This window comes from Thamnophis elegans, chromosome 6 (assembly GCF_009769535.1).
Source record: "Thamnophis elegans isolate rThaEle1 chromosome 6, rThaEle1.pri, whole genome shotgun sequence".
NCBI classification, from domain to species: domain Eukaryota; kingdom Metazoa; phylum Chordata; class Lepidosauria; order Squamata; family Colubridae; genus Thamnophis; species Thamnophis elegans.
Window position 1 is genome coordinate 49,776,901 of NC_045546.1, and position 16,546 is coordinate 49,793,446.

The 16,546-nt window shown below is 35.4% G+C and overlaps 1 long non-coding RNA gene across 1 annotated transcript in view; it reads left to right on the forward strand.

Annotated features, from left to right (window-relative positions):
• The first annotated feature begins 665 nt into the window (after positions 1-665).
• The window catches only part of LOC116510673, a 172,344-nt gene continuing 156,463 nt past the window's right edge, over positions 666-16,546 (forward strand). The window contains exons 1-2 of the long non-coding RNA XR_004255666.1: positions 666-886; positions 3,327-3,405. This is a non-coding gene — a long non-coding RNA (uncharacterized LOC116510673). The remainder of the gene's footprint in view (positions 887-3,326; positions 3,406-16,546) is intronic.

The window sequence follows — 16,546 nt, forward strand, 5'->3', positions numbered from 1 at the left end:
GCTCAGAGTCAGTTTGGAATTGGAAAATTCGTAAACGGGGGGGTGGGGGGGAGGTTGTATGATTCTACTGTTTGAATTCAATTTTAGGGAAGAGTATTATGAACAATTCTGCTGGATAGCATGTAGTATTCTTGCACTTATTTAGTTATGAGATTTCAAGGAATGGTGTGTCATTGTTCTTCTGACTGTCACTATACAGCATTTCTGCATCTTCTGTAATCTTCCTTATTTCCCACATTTGAGTGAAATCCCAAGAAAGGAGACAACACCCTCACATATTTTTTTTTTGTTTTTCTTTAAGAAGAGGATGTGTAAATAGCTAGGAAGCCTTTGGACTGATGGGAAACTTTTAACAAACTACAATACTAGCTGTAGCCCCTTCTGTCACCTTCAGAAATTCACTAACAAAAGACAAGTAAAACAAAAGAAAAAGAAAAAAAATCCCAAGCAAAGTACCCCAGGAATAAGTTTTTAAACAGAAGCCTGCTTTGCAGCAAGAAAAGAAAAAAAAAACTTCTGAAAAATGGCGAGGCAAATTTCAGAACAGCATTGATATCATCCATAGGATTTCCTCCTGAACATCCTGTTTTAGGGTGTGTTTCTGAATGATTCAAATGTGTTATTGTGTCTTATTAATACTATATTGCAGAATGTTAGAAAAGAAACTTAGGAAGGAAATTTAACATGATTTCCCAGATATTAAAACTGAGAAATAATTTTAAATTTCCTTCCTAACTTAAATACAACTACTGAATGCAAATATCCTGCACGGGATCTCTTAGTCATCTTGAAGTAGTAATAACTGTAATAGTACCTTTTTCTTAATTACAGATAGGTAGCTCAGTAACTGAATTGAAGATGAGTCAGCATCAAAAGGAGGAGGCAGGTGAGTATTTTTCCAGTATTAACAAAGGTGGAATGCATAGGACATGTTTGTAAAGTGCAATTATGCATACCTTTCCACCTTTCGTTTTTTAAATTTTCATTTGTAAGTGTGGGAAGAAATATCCATCTGGTTCAGTTCCGAGCTATCACTGTTTGATACAGTGGAGAAAGACACTGGAAACATGGAGGCTGATTGGAAAGATGGTTTATTGATGAAGCAGAACCATATGGGTTTGTAGTTCTGGGCAGTTGACCAAAATGGAGTTGTGTGTGTGTGGGGGGGGGGGGGGGGGGATATCTTCTCTTGTGTTTTGCACTTGAGCTACCTGTTCCTGTGTAAGAACATGTCCTTTAATATTCTATTGGTTGTTGTCAGATTCCTATGGGGTCATGTAGGGGTTATGCAGGGGTCATAACTGGCTCTAAAGGCAAAGTACAAATCCTAGATGTTTGTCTGAGTTACATTTGGTTGAAGTTTAGACTGTTCTGAGAGTAATGCAATGTCTGAAGGGTGTTGGGCAATTCCTGTTGTGGCTTAATGGCTTTTGTCCCGTTTTGGCTCTTGAGTGAGGTATTTGCTTATGAATGGAGCTATCTAGATGCTTGTCTTCTTTCAATAAGCTGCTGTGCTGACAGCTGCTGTGAGCTATTAAGAAAAGTGGGGGTTGTTTTCTGCCTCTAAAAACAGGTTTCTCCATTTCTCCCTTTGGGAAATAAAATAATCTGCCTTTTTTAATATTCCTCAAAATAATTTATTCTTCTGGGGGAGGGGGGGTGGCTTCCCATATAAGTATAGCACTTCTGAGAAATCTATTTGAAAAACTTGGTAGACTCCCTCTTGTGGAATTTAAAGGAGCCTGGGAACTCTTTTGGGAACTAATGAGTTGCATTAAAATATATACATTTTTGTGAGTTACATCTCTTTTCATCAGATAAAGTTAGCTGCAGCTCATAAAAGCTTATGCCTTTTAATAAAATGCATCAGTTTTATAAAACATGCCACCATGCATCTTTTGATTTTTATCATCATAAAAAAGTAATGGTTCTCTTCCTATGAACATTGAAGTTGGGCAGCCAATACGTTTAAATAAATAATAATATTATAAAACTAAGAATTTATTATTGTAGTTTTAATTAAAATTTCTTTTAATTCTACAGACAGTCACACACAAATGTGCATGCGTGTGTGCACGCACACACACATATGTGAGTATTTGCATATAATTTTTTTCCCCAGAAAGTCCACTAAAACAAAACCAGTTAAACTGTGGTTTAATGCAGTATTTGAACCCAGTCTCTGGGTAAATTCTGAATTTGTTTTTATGCCCAGAAAAATCTGAAGTCATTCATTTTATATTCCTCTAAAATCTATTACTCATAAGCATATCTCATTTCAGCAGCTGAATTAAGATAATTAAGATCATTCACTATGATCATTCACTAGCCCAAGATCAACTAGGACTTCCTGATTATTTTCAGTTTATCCTTGAGCTTGTTCTAGAGGAAGGAAGGAAGGAAGGAAGGGAGGGAGGGAGGGAGGGAGGGAGGGAGGGAGGGAGGAAGGAAGGAAGGAAGGAAGGCAGGCAGGAATAGCTTCCTTGCATATATGTAAGCGTTATACAAATATTATCCAAGAAAAAAATACTTCAGAAAAACGTTATTAGCAAGTGTTTAAACCTCTTCTTTGGCCAGCCTTTTCTGACACTGCAATGACAGCAATCTTGACCTTTTCTTATTTGTATAGCTATATCCAAAGAAAATACGAAAGAATAAATCAAATTTCCTTTCTCAAAGGCAGAAAGTTGCCTACAACTTTATGGAATTCTTTCAAAGGGAGCCAAATTGTTGCTGCTATAGAAATTCAAATTCAGAAGAACTACTATCACCCACAGAACTTATAGTTTTGAAATAAATTTAAAATCTTCATATGCCTGAAGTACATAAAGAACAAAAGCCTATTTTCATATCAGTTTGAATTTCAATTTGTAATCTAATGATTTTCAGTAAACCAATAGATAATTTGCATACAATACTCCATGCCATTCATCTTAAACTAGCAAAGAGTTATATAAAAATCAATCCTAAGGATCCTAAAGGATAAAACATGAGACATAAAGCATTTATAATAAACTGAAAATATAGTTGAATGCTTTTATGATCCAAGATTGCCACCTGGTGGTTAAAAAATCTGCTTAAATAGTGCATATCTTAAAACCTAAGAAAAAGACATGAGGTAAAGAAAATCATATTTCAATAAAATTTCCTTACCAATTTCACTAATATGTATTTTGGAGTTTCATTGTATATATGGCCCAAACCTGAAAGTCATATGGATACATTCACACATATTCACAATAATACATGCTAGTAATGTATATTAGACATTGTGAATATAAAGTATATGAAATACATATTTCATCTCAAAATCCTTTTTTTTCCAGATTCAGGATACATGAGAAATTATATTACATTAATAATAGAAGAGGACTGAAAATTCTTTTAAAAGGTGAAGAAAGCAAGGTATTTGTGGATTATCAATGTATGTATAATGCCCCTCACAGATAATATAGAATGAGGCTAATCTTACTATAAATTAAGTGTAGTAGATAAAGTTTCTTTAACACGTTTCTAAAATTCTTTTTTCACTTTGTCGTTATGGGATACTGAGTGTAGATTAATGGTGGGGAAATGGATTTTAAAACCTGTAGAATCAGGTTGCAGCATAACAAAATTGACAAAAATGAAGGGGATCTGAATATTTTCTGAATGCACTGTAAGATGACAAATCAATTGTTAGATGAGAGAGAGAGAGAGATGTTTTATTGGTACATCTTACTGGCTCAACTAGCTTCTTTTTTTACAGAACAGTGGGGGAAATTGAAGTTTAAGTAAGGAATACATAATTGGGATTCCAAACTCATGGATTAATTTTGATAAAGGTTTATTAGGCTCTTCTAAATATAAGGGTGAAGGTTCATTCTCTGAGCTTTTGGGTTGGTTTCTGAACATTTTGTTACCAGGCTAGGTAACATCTTCAGCAGAAGAGCCGAGGTGGTGCAGTGGTTAGAATGCAGTATTGCAGACCACTTCAGCTGACTGCTATCTGCAGTTCGGCGGTTCAAATCTCACTGGCTCAAGGTTGACTCAGCCATCCATCCTTCCGAGGTGGGTGAAATGAGGACCCAGACTGTGGGGGCAATATGCTGACTCTGTAGATCGCTTAGAGAGGGCTGAAAGCCCTATGAAGCAGTATATAAGTCTAACTGCTATTGCTATTGCTATTTAAACTAAACTCCCCTAAACTCCACTGAAGTTGTTACCTAGCCTGGCAAAGAAAAGTTCGGAAACCAACCCACAAGCTTGGAGAATGAACCTTCACTCTCATCCTACACCTGAGGCACGGATATTTGTCACTATTTCAAATCTTCTAAATATGTTAAGCTTCTTCTGGAATCTTATCTGAAAATAAATCTCTATCCTTGCATTTGATAACTTTATTTCCTGACAATCATATTATTTTCACGTTTATGCATGATGTAAGTGTTTTGAGACACTTTAAGATGAACACTTATTCAATTGTGCTATTACATGAAACCCTAGTTATATTATGAATGCACATATATAATCTTATGCTTTGTACTGGTTTATTACACTAAGGACATAAACCTACATTTATAAAAATTAACTTTAAAGATAAATCTAAAAGTCTGCTTATTGATTTATCCAGTTCATAGTTTCCTGACATTTCGTTCAGGCTGCATTTCCAGTTCTAGGTAACTTGTATATTAATAGCAATGGTATGATTTTCTAACAATAGATAATAAAACTGTAAAAGTTGCTATAAATAGTTTTGTGTGATTATTACTGAGTTATAAAAAAAGTGATTCTAAGAGGATTCTGTGAATATTTTGAATATTTCTTATTGAAGCAGTCTGATATTTTTTTCTAAAAAGAGGAGATCATATTTCAATGAAAAATAACTTGCTAGTTTCTTTAGTGTGTTATTTTGCTCTTTTAACATTATGGAAGAAAGTTTAGACAGTTATTTAGGGAAACTGAACATTACATTTATACTCTTAAAGTTTTAAATTAATATTCTGGATAATGGGGAAAAACATGGAGAATGTGGTATTCTGGGACTATGGAAAAATGTTTCATGTTGTTTGATCTACATAGGAGTGAAGCATAATCAGAAGGCTCAATGCACATTTGGAAACAAGGCTCAATACACATTTGGAAACAATTCAGCATTTATAAAAGATTGTGCAACTATGATTGATTAATTGATTTTAACTATTGAAGCCTATAAAATTAAACATCATCATGATTTTGTCATATAAATTTACATGAAGTTCAGTTTTATTTCATTTCATTATAATTATCAAATTTGTCATTATAACAGATAATTGGGATTAAGGAAACACCTGTTGATCTACAATGGGAAAGGGTAAATATGCTTTGTATGAAGCTTGATTTAAGAGAGCCTACTATGTGATTATTGCAATCACTTGGCCAAAGCAAAATAACTTATGTCTGTGGAGAGTCTCAGTCAGTTAGGTCATAGTTGTCCCAAATATGTTTTTTCAAAAGGCAACTGGACTGTTTTTTCCCTTGAGGAAGAAAAAGAAAACATTTCACTTCTCATCCAAGAAACTTCATCAGTTTTGATGGTGGGGGAATGGAAGGATAGGTGAATAACTATCCTACCCATTCCCCAAATACAACAAATGTTATCTCCAGCCACCAAATATTTATTCATATTTGTCCTTGACTAATGTATGATGCAAGACAGAAAAGCACATTCTCTGAATCTTGATAGTCCCAAACACTGTGTTACACTGTATTGCAATATGTGTTAATCCAGTTCCAAACTTTATTGTACCAACTATTTGTACAAGGTTTAATTCAGTTACTGCTTTTAAACCTAAACAGTTCATGCTTCAAAATGTTGTACTTAAGTATGGAACTTAATAACTATACATTTCAAATTAATTCATATTTTCCTATAATGTGCAATATTTGCTAAAAAATGTTACTACCCTTAGAACTGGCTTTTATTGGCTTACCTTGCAAGATTTTATACATTTATTTGTGCCCCATATTAATCTTAAATTTTATGGCTTATTTCTTCCATTTTAAGCACTGAAGCACAGTAATTTTCAAATTTCTCAAACAACATTGGCAGCTTCTGCTTCTCAGATTCCTCTTTGAATTATAATGTATTAAACACTTCTGCTGACTATTACCTCCCAATAAGCAGAAACAAGGCTTCCCGTAATTTCCCTTTTCTTCTGTAGTGAGCTCACTGTATGATGCATCCCAAATCTTTGTTTCTATCTTTCTAGTTTGCCAGTAAAATAATTCCAATAAGTGTAACTTGTCTGAAAGCTGCAACTGATCCATTTGATTTCTTACTCTATATTACATTTGCTCAAAAAAACATAGAAAATAATATGGTAAATAAATCCAATATGCAGATAACGTTTACTGATAACTTGTGGATTACATCAAGAATAGAGAACCATTCTTACACAGAGATGTCTTCTTTAATACACTCATTGTTTTTAGCACAAGTAATACAACATATCAAAACATACAAGAAACAATGGTTGGAAACTAACCAAAGAGAGAAGCAGCCTAGATCTAAGGAGAAATTTCCTAACAATGAGAGCAATCAACCAATGAAATAGCTTGCCTTCAGAAATTGTTCTGGGAAGAAGGCGGGGCTTAGCAGTGAGAAGACAGAGTTTCAGGCTATTCCTGAAATTCCCCTATTCCGAAGGAATTTTGGACGGGTCATCAGACCCTAGCTGTCCCGGAGAAGACAGTGAAAGGTGAGGGGAGCCCCAGTGACCTCAGAGACGTTCGCAAAGTCTCTGAGGGGGCTTGGAATTAACCCCTCCTGCCAACTCCTTTTTGGAACTGAAACTGCAGGTTGCCCCTAAGAATGGTAGAAGTGATTTCATCTGGTAAGCTGATTTTATTATTCAAAGAGAGACGGTCCGCACTAAAATCTAAGCTAATTGAAACCAAAGAACAGAAGAACTTAACGGCGAATTGGTCTTTTTTTTAATGGATTTATGGCCGGTGGTTACTCTATTTCTTAAACGCTTCAAGGAATTCTTCGACATTCCCCCCCCCGACTCTTTCTAAGTGGGTTGTAAAGCTGACCTTCTACTAATTAGCCCTTCACGATCTGACACTTTTATTGCTTGGTTGTGTTGGTCTAAGATCAGATAAGATCGCACAGCTTCCAGCGTGTTTTTACTTGCAAATTCCTTAGAGTCTCTAACTACGACACAACATGGCGTCGAATTATATTCCTAACGGCTCACTTCAAATTCTTCTTTCCGCATTTCGAAAGTTGTTTGATTCATTTCAAAGATTTGAAAAAAAATTGGATTATCTGACTTTAAAATATAAAGGAAAAGGTGAGAACGTTGAATGTTTGAAAGTTCCTGAAATACAAATGAAAAATGTGAGAAATGACGTCTGGTCTATCTCAGAGGAAGAAAGGAATGCCATGCTGGAAAGGGGGGAGCTATAAAGAAGATTCATTTTAAGAGACAGAGCGCAGGAGAAATGAAAATTGCACCCTTGAGAATTAAAGTCAATTTGAAAAGTTTTACAAGCCTGGGACAACATTATTATCTCATCAGTGACATTCTGAGAAAAAAGGTGCGAAGATATCCCTGTTTGGACTTGCTTATAAAAACATTTGGTAAATCTATTCAACGAATGGCAATAGGACTGAGAAGGTTTTGCTATTGGAGAGACATAGGCTGACAGATGGAAGAATACAACTTAAAATTAGCTAAATCTAATTACTCTTATTTGTAATAGATATAGCTGAATAATAATTGATATTGATAGTAATGTATATAATGTGGAGTTGATATGATAAATAATAATTGGATATGAGAAAGGAAGGTTGGAAATACTTTTGGGCTACACATAAAGGTTATTAATCACAATAATTATCACTACTAAAAAATAAAATAAAATATATACAGTTAAATATGTTATGACATACGATACAACTACATAAAGAAGGGAGAATGATAATAAATTATATTGCATGGAAGATGGAATTCTTAGTATTAAATATTATGGATGTTCAGCTAAAATAGGATATGAGGATTTGATGTCAATAGGGGACTTTACAAACAAGTAAATGAAATGTCAGCATGTGGTTATGGATTAACTCTTTGGCATAGTTAAGGTTGAAGGATGTTTAAATAACTGTAGTTAACTAGAAGTGGAGGTATAATGATGTCAATATGGTAAACATTTGAGTTAAGATATTTGAATTAATATGAATTAATGGAAGAGATGCACCAAAACCCATTATAACCAGCTGATATACTTTTTTTATATAATATATACCTGTGGTTTTTTTCTTTTTTTCTTTTTTCTTTTTTCCTCCCTGCCTTGTTTTTTGTTCTTTTTGTCTTTTTTGTTTTTGTCTTTTTTGTTTTTGTTGGTTTTTTTTGTTTTGATTTTTTCTTTTCCCACTGGTGTGGGCATGTATTGTTTAAGATTATTATTATTATCAATATTTTTAAATAATAATTACAGTCAAATGAAAATGGATATATGACGATGGTGATATGTATGAATATCTGAGTTAAAATACTTGAGTTAATATGAGTTATGTTTGTTGACTGTGGAGGAGATGTACCAAAGTTTATTTGTGACTGACTGATACATTTTCTATAGCATGTAAAGAAAGATGTTGCATTTGTTTTAAATTGAAATTAAAAAAAAGAAATTAAAAAAAAAAGAAATTGTTCTGCTGTTCCATCATTAGAGGCTTTCAAAAAGAGCCTGTACAACAATTTGTATGAAATAATATAGTGTGTCCTGCTCAAGCAGGGGGTAGGACTAGAATACCTCCAAGGTCCCCTCCAGTTATATTATTCTATGGCCTATATAAGCTCCTGTGAATAAACAAAAACAAAAAATTAAGTAAAGAAGCCTATAAAAATGGTATTGATTATACTTACATGTTCAATAACACATGTGAAAAAGCTTTCAGTATACTTTATTTTTCAAGTTAGTTAAGTATTCTTCAAGCATTGAAAATCCCAATACAGAGTTATTTGGAAAAAGGGAACAAAATAGGAAAAAGGACTTTTATTACCAAAAGGGGAAAAAAGTTGGAGAGCTGACTTCTGAACACTTTTGCTTCAAACGGGATTGTTGAAAACAGGAGACTAAAAGTTGGTAGTCCTTTTTTTTGGCAGGGGTGTCTCTGGACCACTATAAAAGAGGCAATTTTCCTCATAAGAGTAAGAGGACAGTATCTCTATATGAGCATTTCATATATGATTCTTTTTGTGAAGAGATAGACTGACACTGTGCCTCAAAAAATTGGGGAGAAAAGAACCAGCTTTTCTTTCAATGGTAACTGGTAGAAAAAAGTTTCTAATCTCTTTTCTCGAGAACAAAATTTCCCCACATTTCTTCTGCCTGCTATATGTTGAGATAAAATCTATGGATGGACAGTATTAAAAATGTATTTTCATTGTTGTTCATAGAAGAAAGGATTTTACCACTCCTTCATTTCCTGGATTGCTTCAGTCAAGGAAGGAAGAAGCCATTTACTCTGTTAAATTATTTTTAATGAAATAATTTAGTTTAATGAAAAGAAGGACTAGGGGAGACATGATAACAATGTTCTAATATATCAGGGGTTGCCGCAAAGAAGAGGGAGTCAAACTATTCTCCAAAGCACCTGCGGATAGAACAAGAAGCAATGGGTGGGAACTAATCGAGGAGAGAAGCAACTTAGAACTGAGGAGAAATTTCCTGACAGTTAGTACAATTAATCAGTAGAACAACTTGCCTCCAGAATTTGTGAATGGTCCAACACTTATTATCAAGCTAATAAAACTACAGGTTTTGTGGAAACAAAGTCTGGAAATAAATATTACATACAGGTGAAACTTGAAAAATTAGAATATTGTGCAAAAGTTCATTTATTTCAGTAATGCAACTTAAAAGGTGAAACTAATATATGAGATAAGACTCATTACATGCAAAGCAAGAGAGTTCAAGCCGTGATTTGTCATAATTCTGATGATTATGGCATACAGCTCAGGAAAACCCCAAATCCACCATCTCAGAAAATTAGAATATTACATGAAATCAATAAAACAAGGATTGTACATAGAACAATATCGGACCTCTGAAAAGTATAAGCATACATACGTATTCAGTACTTGGTTTGGGCCCCTTTTGCAGCAATGAATGCGGCGTGGCATGGAAGCTATCAGCCTGTGGCACTGCTGAAGTGTTATAGAAGACCAGGATGCTTCAATAGCGGCCTTCAGCTCTTCTGCATTGTTCGGTCTCATGTCTCTCATCTTTCTCTTGGCAATGCCCCATAGATTCTCTATGGGGTTCAGATCAGGCAGGTTTGCTGGCCAATCAAGCAAAGTAATCCCATGGTCTTGAACCAGGTTTTGGTGCCTTTGGCAGTGTGGGCAGGTGCTAAGTCCTGCTGGAAAATGAAGTCAACATCCCCATAAAGCTCATCTGCGGAAGGAAGTATGAAGTGCTCCAAAATTTCCTGGTAGACAGCTGCATTGACCCTGGACTTAATGAAGCACAGTGGACCAACATCAGCAGATGACATGCCCCCCCCCCCCAAATCAACACAGACTGTGGAAACTTCACACTGGACTTCAAGCATTTTGCAGTGTGTGCCTCTCCATTCTTCCTCCATACTCTGGATCCTTGGTTTCCAAATGAGATACAAAAGTTGCTTTCATCAGAAAAGAAGACTTTGTACCACTGAGCAACAGGACTTTGGACCACTGTGCTTCATTAAGTCCAGGGTCAACGCAGCTGTCTACCAGGCAATTTTAGAGCACTTCATGCTTCCTTCTGCAGATGAGCTTTATGGGGATGCTGACTTCATTTTCCAGCAGGACTTAGCACCTACCCACACTGTCAAAAACACCAAGAACTGGTTCAATGACTGTGGGATTACTGTGCTTGATTGGCCAGCAAACTCGCCTGACCTAAACCCCATAGAGAATCTATGGGGCATTGCTAAGAGAAAGATGAGAGACATGAGACTGAACAATGCAGAAGAGCTGAAGACCAGGACGCTATTGAAGCATCCTGGTCTTCCATAACACCTCAGCAGTACCACAGGCTGATAGCTTCCATGCCACACCGCATTGAGGTAGTAATTGCTGCAAAAGGGGCCCAAACCAAGTACTGCGTACATATGCATGCTTATACTTTTCAGAGGTCCGATATTGTTCTATGTACAATCCTTGTTTTATTGATTTCATGTAATATTCTAATTTTCTGAGATGGTGGATTTGGGGTTTTCCTGAGCTGTATGCCATAATCATCAGAATTATGACAAATCACGGCTTGAACTCTCTTGCTTTGCATGTAATGAGTCTTATCTCATATATTAGTTTCACCTTTTAAGTTGTATTACTGAAATAAATGAACTTTTGCACGATATTCTAATTTTTTGAGTTTCACTTATACCTGAATTATGCCATGTAACAAAAGAAGATAGCCTGAAAAAATTCATTTGGTAGTGAAACATTTGGGAGGGAATCTAGTTTGTCACTTGCTGAATGATGTGCAGGAATTTGGCTCTTCAGAAAAATCTACAAAAAATTGATGTAATTCAACATTGTGTAAAGTTGCGTTCATATTGATTAACCTTAAAAAAAATCTTATTAAAAAAAGAATTGAGTATCTGATCAAACAATACATGTGGGTCTTAGAACTTCTATGGTACAACAGTCAAAGGATTTTAAATCAAAGCAGGATTATAACTAGGCTGAAGTTGAATCAGTAGTCTGATAAAGGAAATTAAGAAACAATATTCAGGACACTGTGTTTTTTCCATTGATGCTAGTGGCAAAATTCCCATTTTTAGAGTTTGTTCTCTTTTCAACCAAAGTAAAGGTGTTAACACATTAAAGAAAAATAAAAACGTGTTTTAAGTTTTGGAAGACATGGGGTACATCCAAAAGTATCAGCAACCATTACTCAGCCAAGAATTGATAAAATACAGTTAAGCTACTGGTCACCCAGATTGTAAATTGCTTAGAACATGCTTTTTGTGCTTCCTACTTATCTGTGGATGAGCATTTTAAGCCAACTATTTTTTCACTGTCAGTTAATAGTTCCTTATATTGCTAATATTTTCCAATTCACATTCCCTCTGTCTGGCAAAAGAAGATGTACAAATAAGAAATTTCTACTTTGAATATTTTGAAATGTTCTTTCTGTTAACCAAAAAGGAACAGAATTGTGAAGCAACTGGGTAGAAAAGAGATTCTTTGTAGTTCATAGACTATATGAAGATTTCTAAGTGATTTCATGCAATTCCAGGTAGACATAATCCAGGTCCCTTCCTTGACAGAGTCATCTAACAAGACCTCTGAATTATGCCTTGTCTGTTGTTGCATCTAGCCTTTGCAACAGCATTTAGTTGTATTTATAGTTGATTATAAAAGCCCTAAATAATGGAGTTTCTCCATTATTGTATGGTTTTAATGCATTGTTAAGTCATCCAGAGTGTTAGGAGCTAAATAGAAAATAACATAAACTTCGTAAATAAGTAAACAAAGAAATTCATAATAGGTGACAATCACTTTCAAAAACATATGAAATCTAATGGTGCCTTCTAAAAATGTGGGATAGTAATGGATATGAAAGCCAACAGTTCTCTTTTTCATGTCACTTGTGAAGATTATCTTTCTTTAAACTGCTGCAGTGAATATATTTAGATATGTATGATAAAATATATTTAAAATACCAGCAGGTTCTGTGATTACGATTGACTAGATATACTGTAGCTTTGAAATTCTGTACATTGTTTATATTTTAACAAGATTGTCATAGACTGATGTTGCTTTTATATAGTGTTGGAAGAAATATCCAGGTCCAATTCCAAGGCAGGAGGAAGGCACCAGAGACAAAATGGAAGTTGGAGGCTGATTGGAAAAAGGCTCCGTTTCTTGATGAACAGAACCATCAGGGTTTGTAGTTTTGGTGCAGCTGACAAAATGGAGTTGGGGTGGGGTTTATACCTTCTTTGGGCTTTATATTTGAAGTTCCTGTTCTTGTGCAAGAACATGTCCTTTAACATTCTATTGGCTGTTGTCAGATTCCTATGGGGGCCATGAAAGGGTTATGTAGAGGTCCATAGCTGGCTCTGTAGACAAAAGAGGAAATGCAGATCCTAGGTACTTGCCTGAGCTAATCTTGTCAACCTCTGGCTTATTGTTTATCTGAGCTCCCAGGTGAAGTTTGGACTGTTTGGGGGGGGGGGAGGTGTCATGTAATGAAGAGGCTTGTATTCTGAAAGAGAGATGGGCAATTCCTATTGTGTCTTAATGGCTTTCATCCTGTGTTGGATCTTGGGTGAGGGGCTGCTTCTAATCCTATTCTTCTGCTTTTGTTCAGACTTTGCCACAGGGAGTTTCAAAATATCGTGTCTTGAATGGATTTCTGCTTGATTTTTGCTGTGCTTATGCATAGAGCTAGCTAGATATTTGTCTTCCTCTTTCAATACGCTCTTTATCTCTTAAGTGTTGGCATCTGCTGTGGACAGCAGATATCCACAGAAAGACTTGGGGGCTGCTCCCTGAGTCTAAAAACATGTTTCTCCATTTCTCCTTTAGGGAAATATAATATTCTGTCTTTTTAATATTTCCCAAAATATTTCAAAATAATACTTCCCACAATAGAGTGCTGAACCAAACTTTAATATTTAAATATAGGAATGAAAAGAATCACTGATTAAAATATTTCAAATGCTCAATTAAACTAAATTGTGAATTTTGGTTACTGGATTAAGAGTCCTTGCAAACTGCATCAGCAACCAAGAACCAGGAAGTCATAAAGTGATTATTTCTACTAAAAAGTAGTAACATGCACCATTTATGGCAAAGAGTAGCAATGAGATTTTCTATAATGCTTGGGGGCTTTTACATATTATTTCACATGTAGTTTTGCCCTTGCAAATTCCACATTAATTGTTTTCATATATAAATACTGTCTAGAATGCTGACTAATTTGACAATATTACCATTAATATAATATCCACGTTGGATTGCAATTTACTGCAAGTACTCTTAAAGGTTTTCATGGAGGTATAACTGTTTTTAATTATTTTGGTCATGGAACACCAAATTCTCTTCTTGAAATTTATATTGCGATTCCAAGAAAACTGAATTGGGAACAGAATTCTCTTGAGTGTTATGACCAACTAAAGTTACAATGGTATTAAATGATATTTAAGCAAAGGAATCCTTTTCATAACATGACCAATATTTCTAACTTTAATAATAGGAGATCTGGAGAAGTAGGTCAAAAATAAGGAAATCAAAACTGTGCACAAAGCATATTGCTCTACATGGGGGGGGGGGGAAGAAACATGATGAAATTTGTGACTGCTGCATTACCTTTTTTTAGTATACATCTATATATCACACTTGGAATAATAGTCTTTAATGTACCAACTATGTTTATGCTATTTCTCAGAATCCCCATATCTGTGATTTGACTATTTCAAGACTGTAAACAATTTCAGGCATATTAACATATGAATAAATTAATAGCACAGAAAAACAAACACCATGAGGTTCGGAAAAGTAGATCATTCAAACTGCTGTACAGATAGAGGAGAGTTCAGACAGTATCATCTAATTTCTTTTATTTAATTTTTTTTAGGATTAAAGTCTATTTTTGTATAATGAACACTTTTGCAAGCTAATAGCAAATATCAAAAAATCAAAATCAGGTTCATATAGAGATTCTGATTTTCTGTAATGAGCCTCATTCATCTTTAATAGTAATTATCATAACTACTTCTGGGCATATTCCTGTCTCTTATTGGTACATAGTTCTATTTTCCAGGCTGGCTACCATTCTTTGTGGTGCAAAACCTCTCCAGAACTTGAACTGAATTATGAATACTATATGGACTTTTCTGTCTTCTAATCTCACTTTATCTAAATTTCTTTAATACTATGTGCAATGCTGCTGTAATTAACAATTACAATTAACTGTATTTACTATAATGAACTGTTCTGACTCCCTCCTCCATTCAGTAACGAAAGCCGAGACAAGCTTAACTAGAATGTACTTTAATTAGCAAGACCAGAATCTTGGTGGCTGAAAGCCAAGCAAAACAAACAGATAAGGACCTTGGCAGCAAGTCCGACAAACTTTGGCAGCAATTCAGACAAACCTTGGCAGCAATCCAGCCTGCCAAGGTAGTTACGTTGTCTTTAGTCAAAGCGTTGACTTCTGCAAGGAGGGCGTGTCACAAGCAATCTTTTTTATAGTCTGGAGAGGAGCCTAATGACCATCAGCTGAGTGCAATTACCTCCTGTAATTGCATAATTGCTCCTGACGCGAGTAGCTCTTCGATGGCATGCATCCAGGAACAACTCACTGCTGGCTTCTGGATCACTCTCCCTTGTCTCCTCCCCACTGGTCCAAGGCTCAGGTGCCACCTGGTGGCCAACCAGTCTCTCTGCGCCCTGCTCATAGTCGGAATCCTGTCCAGGGTCCTCCACCTCCTCCAGAGCCGACTCAGAGGACTCCTCGCTGTCGGAGTCTGGTGGCAGCTCCAACGGCACCTGCTGGGCCACAACAATGAACTATAATGAACAAGTAATCAGAGGAATGACTTGCCTCCAGAAGGTGTGAATATTCCAACGCTGGAGGTTTGTAAGAAGAGATTGGACAGCCATTTGTCTGAAGTGGTATAAGGTTTCCTGCTTGAATAGGGGATTGAACTAGATGACCTCCAAGGTCCCTTCCAACTCTATTCTTCTGTTATTCTGTAACTGCTAAAGATTAGCCCTATAATCTCACTTTCTAGATAATTTAGCCTTTCATTTAAAGTAGGATTAGACTTTCTCTCTAATATTTGGATTGGGGAGCAGATAACTAATTAACTTTAGTAACTAAATCCTCTTAATTTTCATGACATCATTATGTTTTGCTATATTTCAGTCAGTTCCAAGAATTTCAATAGTATTCTAAGAATGGATTTTAGTGATTAGTCTATGCGCATCATGAAAATGGAAGCTGCTTTATTATTTGTGGCTCTTTTTGTGTCATTTGTAGCAGGATGTCTGCTTTAAACATTAGAGAAACTTGAACTTAAAGTGAAGATAATTATAAGCTACGTTATGTCATATTTAGCCCAGTATAACAAAAAGATGCCCCATAGCATAGAATTATGAGTTTATGACATAAGAAAAGTCCACAAATTATTATAAAATGAGGATGGGGATCTAAGGCACCCTAATCTTAAACTTGAAATGCAATTTTGCATGAGTGACAGGGAAAAACAAACCAAGGGAAAAAGAATTCAATCAGCTGTTTTGACTAAATAAACCCAGCTGACTTTGAAAAGACTTAAACTCACCTTTCAAGCCAGTGTGGGTTGGATTGGCCTGAGAACTAATTCCAGAGCATCAGAACGGAGAAAGAAAGCAGGAGTGTTTCCATAGTTTACCAGTGAGATTGATAAATTGGAATTTTTATTTAATCTTTGTGGAAATGCAACTGAAGAGTTTTTGCTTAGCAACAGAAATTCCTACAGATATGAACCCCTATTTAATTCCAAGAGAGAGAGAAAGGAACATAGCTTATTAAG